This window comes from Pistacia vera, unplaced genomic scaffold (assembly GCF_008641045.1).
Source record: "Pistacia vera cultivar Batoury unplaced genomic scaffold, PisVer_v2 Contig650, whole genome shotgun sequence".
NCBI classification, from domain to species: Eukaryota; Viridiplantae; Streptophyta; class Magnoliopsida; order Sapindales; family Anacardiaceae; genus Pistacia; species Pistacia vera.
In genome coordinates, this window is record NW_022196502.1 from 68953 (window position 1) to 75740 (window position 6788).

The 6788-nt window shown below is 35.1% G+C and overlaps 2 long non-coding RNA genes across 2 annotated transcripts; both read left to right on the forward strand.

The window, feature by feature from the left end:
• The first annotated feature begins 576 nt into the window (after window positions 1–576).
• Window positions 577–1481, forward strand: LOC116111842. Its single transcript, XR_004125125.1, has 2 exons — window positions 577–1220; window positions 1331–1481. It is a non-coding gene; the product is annotated as an uncharacterized LOC116111842 (long non-coding RNA).
• Window positions 1482–4276: 2795 nt separating this feature from the next.
• Window positions 4277–5244, forward strand: LOC116111833. Its single transcript, XR_004125120.1, has 2 exons — window positions 4277–4863; window positions 4993–5244. It is a non-coding gene; the product is annotated as an uncharacterized LOC116111833 (long non-coding RNA).
• Window positions 5245–6788: the final 1544 nt, after the last annotated feature.

Sequence of the window (6788 nt, forward strand, 5' to 3'; positions counted from 1 at the left end):
ATATCGAATCTTACTTTTGTAGAATAATAATGTGAGTTAAAACAAAGAGACCTAAAACAAAATAGATAGTGTGGACTTGAAATTTAAAAGTAAATATGTAAGGGTTTAATTTTAGAGCGACAATATCTACTTGGTTAACTATCATTAAGTGATCGGATGAGATGATATGAACTCTTGGATGTATTACTTAAGAGGTCTTGAGTTCGATTCTCTTTGGTTACTAGTAAAGATGATCATTGAAGGGTTTATTTGATCGTTAACTTCAGAATTTCGAGAGATTAGTCGAGGTATTACTTGATTGAAGTATGAATCTACCAATACTTTGCCTCTAGACTTTTACAAATTTGTTTTGGGTTCACGTAAACATCTTTCACCCAAATATTTCTAGTGAATTAAGAGACGAATTAGGGATTTTGGATGTGAGATTGTGACTCCATTTTTGCAATAAAATTGTATTTTAGCATTTCCTAATTGTAAATACCAAGTCAAAGTAGAAAAGAAAGACTTAAGAGACGTGGTGGGAAACTTCCTAGATCGATGACATCTTTGATTGCGTTAATAAATAGGCTAAAAGGGAAACTTACATGAGTAGGGTACAATTGGATTGGTTGAATTTATTGCATGATACCTACTCCTTGTACCAATCTTCTACACAAAGACTTTTGATCTTCTTTTGCAAAACCCCCAAAAAAATTATATAGAAAGAAGAAACTTAATCTTTGCATCCAAAGCTCAATCTTTCTATGGCTCACAACGTCAAGTCCTCCACCTCCACCACCACCACCGCCAAGTACTCCTCCTCCACCACCAGCAGCAGCAGCAGCAGCAGGAGGTCCACCACTAAGCCCAACACCAGCACCAACAAAATAGACCATGGCCAAAAGCATAAGAAGATTGTAACTTCTTCATCAGCACCAAAAGCTCAAACCAGTCACGGCACACACCACCACCACCACCACCACCACCACCAGGAGGTCCACCACCACCACCATCATCATCAACAAGTATCAAAGCCAAAAGCGCCAGGACGAGCCCTCACTCAACCAAAGCCTAAAGTAGCCATGGCACATGCCGCGGCCACCATCAAATCCACGACCACCGAGGCCACCATCAACTTAGGACATGGAGTAGGACTCAAAGTGGTAACCAAAGAAACAGTATTCAAAGGTGGAAAGATAGCTTATAACAATTAATGGAATTCAAGTTCTCAATTTATAAAGGTAACAAAGTAAAAAAAAACTATTTTTTCTGAAGTTTTTATATATGTATATAAATTTCCCGTTTAATACTTCTTTAGTTGACTGAATGAAAACTGTGTTTGCATATTCAGGAGTTGGATGCTGCAGATATGAAGCAATCTTTTGCAGAATCTGTACTCGGATTCATCAGAACTTGTAGCATGTTAGGAGATTATGTTGAGTTTGTTTTTTTTTTCGGTTGTACTTGGTGAACAAAATAATAGAATTATCTCATTATGTTGAGTTTTTTTTTTTAAAGTTTCTAATCCAACGCAATGGTAGGTGAAATTGCAGTGCCATAGAATTTCTCTAGCTCCTTTATTCATTGATCATTACGTTTCAGCCCGTCCACACCTCCACCAAATCATCCACCGTCCACACCTCCATCAAAACCTCCACCTTGGCCAGAACCACGGTGGCCTGGAAAAAAATAATTTATGTACAACATAATCACCTCCCAACTTAAAAATTCTCAAATCATTTTTCCCAACTCAAATTCTCAGTTGCTCTACTCAAATTAAAATACAAACTCAGAATTTTTTTTTTTTAGTAATCCAGTAATCTTATAGAAAAAGGAAGGGACTCCCCTCCAACGAAAACACCTTGGGGCAGGCCAAGGCAGCAACAAAACAAGAAGCAAAAAGGATAGTTCCTTTACAATCAAAGGATCTTGTGAAGGAAAGATCCTTTACAAGAAAGAAAACTTACAGACACAAACATAAGCAAAGAAAAGACAGCATGCCCAAGAGGACCTAATGCAGCGAATCTGCAACCAGCACCTAGCAAAACTCCACAGTCCAGCTATCCCCCTTTATGCCACCTACAATCATCATAATACAGAGTGGTTCTCCTCCAAAAACGCAACACGAACTGCAAGCGGAAGAATCAGCCATTTCCTTCACCATTCTGCCTAAGCCTAACCAAACAAAGCAAAAACAAAACATAGGCATTCCTGTGAAGAGCTTCCACAACAGACAAGCACATAACTTGGTTTATTCAAGGATTTACTTCACATTTAAACAATAGAAGTGATGTAAAACAAAGTAGATAATATTAAGAGTGATGCTATGGGTACTAACGGATGGGTACTAATCTGTGTACTAACTAAAGCATAGTACCCGTACTATGCATATAGTACCCGTACTATGCTTTAGTTAGTACACAGATTAGTACCCATTCATTAGTACTCAAAGTATTATTCTAATATTAACATGAAACTTAAAAGTAAATCTGTGCGGGTTTAACTTTAAAGCGACAATATGTACTTGATTAACCATCATTGGGTGGTCGGATGAGACGGTAGAGACTTTTCAATGTATTATTTAAGAGATCTTGAATTCGATTCTTCTTGATTACTAATAAGGTGACCATTTGAGGGTTTAGATGTGACATTGTGACTCCACTTTTGTAATGAAATTGTATTTTAGCATTTTCCTAAATTAAATACTAAATACCAAGTCAAAGTAGAAAAGAAAGACTTAGGGTTTGCTTACGAGTTTTTTTCCCTTTGGTTTTGAGGGGTTTTTAATTAGAGTGGTTTTGAAGTGTTCTAAATTTATTACTTGTCAGATTTTTTTATGCACTAGTTTTAACTGGTTCAAAAACTCCCTAAAACCGATGTAGTGTATTTTTTAGGGGTTTATAAAATAACCTAAATCGGAGTGTTTTAGTTGGTTTTAAAATTTTATTCCACAAATATCCTATCTACTACAAAACTATCCCAATTATATCTAAACAAAAAAATTAACCATATTATGTGCTCTCCATCCATATTAAATATAAAATAATTTTAAGAAATCATAAATTTTTTTTTTTATTAAAATCTCATTTCTAGATGCTTTCTTGGAAAAGTGAAGCTATAATTTTTCAATGATTCCAAGTGCTACAAAGAATGACGAAGAAGGATAAAAAGACTTTATCACATTTGAAGTTACAAAATGCTAATAAGTAGAAAACAAATAAAGAATCCTTACCTTGTAATTGAAAAAACAAAGCTCCCAAGTATTGGTTGAAGTTAGGGTATTCTTATGGGTATACATGTAAATTTATCATTTTAAAAAACTGTAAGAACCATTGAAAAATAAATTCCCAAGCATATGTTAGGTGTTTTTAAAAACCGTTACTAAAAACTCCTCAAAACCGTTATGATAGTTTACTCTCAAAACTGCTACGGTGGTTTATCCTCATAACCGCTACTATGAAACTCCTAAGCAGACCCTTCTGCTTAGGAGTTTTTTTCCACTAGTTTTGAGAGGTTTTTAATTAGACTGGTTTTGAGGTGTTCTAAAACCATTACTTGCTAGATTTTTTATGTACTGATTTTGACAGGCTCAAAAACCCACTAGAACTAGTGTAGTGTATTTTTTAGGGTTTATAAAACACCCAAAATCAGGGTGTTTTATTTGGTTTTAAAATTTTTTTTCACAGATACCCTATCCACTACGAAACTATCCCAATTATATCTAAAAGAGAAAAAATTAACCATATTATGTGCGTCTTCAACCATATTAAATATAAAATAATTTTAAGAAATCATAAAAAAAATTATTAAAATCTCATTTCTAGATGCTTTCTTAGAGAAGTGGAGGTACAATTTTTCAATTATTCAAGATGCCGCAAAGAATGGCGAAGAAGTATAAGGAGACTTTATCAAATCTGAAGTTACAAAATACTAATAAGTAGAAAACAAATGAAGAACCCTTACCTTATAATTGAAAAAACAAAATTCCAAGTACTGGTTGAAGTTTGGGTATTTTTATGAGTAAATATGTAAATTTATTATTTTAAAAAACTGTTAGAACTGTTGGAAATTAAACTCCAAAGCACAGGCTGTGTATTTTAAAAACCGCTACTAAAAACCTCTCAAAACTGCTATAATGATTTACTTTCAAAACCACTAGATAGTTTACCATAACCTGTACCATGAAACTATCAAGTGGACCCTAGAGAAATGGTGGGAAACAACCTAGATTGATGGCATCTTTGATTGCTTTAATAACAGGCTAATAGGGAAACTTAAATAAGAAGGCTACAATTTCATTGGATTAATTTATTGCATGATATTCACTTATACCAATCTTCAACACAAAGCCTTTTGATCTTCTATTGCAAAACCCCAAGAAAATTATATAGAAAGAAGAAACATTTAATCTTTGCATCAAAAGCTCAGTCTTTCCATGGCTCATAACTCCAAGTCCTCCACCTCCACCACCGCCAAGTACTCCACCACCACCACCACCACCACCACCACTAAGCTCACCACCACCCCCAACAAAATAGACCATGGCCAAAAGCATAAGAAAATTGTAACTTCTTCATCAGCACCAAAAGCTCAAACCAGTCAAGGCACACACCACAACCACCAGGTTCACCATCACCACCACCACCACCACCCTCACCATCATCAACAAACATCAAAGCCAAAAGCTCCACGAAAAGCCCTCACTCAACCAAAGCCTAAACAAGCCGTGGCACATACCCCGGCCACCATCAAATCCACCACCGCCCAGGCCAGCTTCAAGTGGGGACAAGGAGTAGATGTCAAACTGGTAACCAAAGAAGCAGTATTCAAAGGTGGAAAGTAGCTTATATCAATTAATGGCATGCAAGTTCTCAAGTTAAAAAGGTTATCACAAAACAAAACAAAAAAAAAAAAAAAAAAAACTTTTTTTCTGAAGTTTTTTATATATGCATAGAAAGTTTCTGTTTAATATTTCTTTAGTTGACTGAATGAAAATTGTGTTTTCATATTCAGGAGTTGGATGCTACAGTTGTGAAGGAATCTTTTGAAGAATCTATACTGGGATTCATCAGAACTTGTAATATGTTAGGAGATTACGTTTTGTGTGTGTGTGTGTGTGTTTGTACTTGGTGAACTAAGTAACAGAATTATCTCATTATAACTGTGGTTACTGGTTCCAATGCCTTCTAAATGAAATGACAATTTGTTCTTCAAAACTTTAATTTGTAACTTTCTCAGTGAAATGAAATCAAGTTTCTAATCCAACGCAATGGGAGATGAAATTGAAGTGCCATAGAATTTCTCTGGCTCCTTTATTCATTCATTATTACATTTTAGCCCCCCGGAATAAAATTTTCTGCTACTTATGAGATCGTGTTCTTTTAATATTTTCTGGCAACTCTTCATATGCCAGCAGCTTACTCCCAAGTCCCATATTCAAAAGGAAAACGAAAGCACATTATTGAAAGGTGTCGGTTTCTATAGATGATAAATTTTGGTCTTAATCTTTTGTTTTTGATCAAGTCAAACAGACCCACATCTGAGAAGTATGACAGCTTTGGTAACATTACCTTAGCTTCCAGTAACAAAGCTACTCTCTCACAGATATAATAAATTAATCCCAAGATGATGCAAGAATCGGGGAGGTAGCTGACGTTGTTTTAACAATTTCTTCTTGGCGTCTTTTGTAGTTCACTGCATAGTAATATGTGAAAAGCAGAATGTGTGAAATAAATATGTTGGGGAACTTTGTCGCTGTTAAAACCGTGTAGACTCCACCACCTGCCACAAAGTTTGAGGATTGATTGCTTTAATAATAGAGGCTCAAGGGGCAACTTAAATAAGAAGGTTACAATTTGATTGGATGAATATATTGTATGATGATTATACAAATCTTCAACACAAAACCTTTTGATCTTCTATTGCAAAACCCCAAAAAAATTGGGTCCATTTGGTTTGTAATTTTGAATAGGATTTTAAAAATAATATTGAATAGTTGAATAGAGTGATTATTACGAGATAAAATTTAAAAATTAATAAAAAACAATATAAGTTTGCTAATTTAACTAAACACCCTAATATATAATTTTTTTATAAATGACAAAAACACTCACACCCACCCACAGTGCCAGATTTTGGCCACCACCACTGGAATCTGATTAGAATCTAGTGTTATGATGCAAACCGGTCGGATCTGACCGGACGTGCATCGATCTGACCTTTTCCGGCAGAATCCACTATAGATTTGGCCTTTTCCGGCCAGATCTACCACATATCTAATCGGAAAATGCTAGATTGACGGTCATATCTCAGATCTAGCCGTCAACGACGGCCAAATATATGGTCGTTGTTGTCGGTCAACGAAGGCTAGATCGGTGAATTACCGACCAGTTCCGGTTGTTTGTAAGCCGTTGTGACAGATTCCGGCTAGTACCAACGGTGATTGCCGGAATCTGGCAACTATGGGTGGGTGGAGGTGTTTTTGTTAATTTTAAACTTTTTTTCTGGGGGTGTTTAATTAAATTAATAAACTTAAAGGGTCTAAAAGTAATTAAAAAAATATAATAATATTTCCTAAATAATTAAAAAAATAATTATTTTGGGAATAGGGTATGAAATAATAAATCAAACGGACCCAAAGGACTTTTTCCCACCCAAAAAATGGCTTAATGGTACTTTCTCACTCATAGACTTTTAAAATACCACTTTACCACCCAAATTATAAATTTGTTAGTAATTTTTATTATGACGAAGGATAGAATAGTCAAAAGCTAGGTAAAAGGAAGGGTAGAATGGTCATATTACCGCTT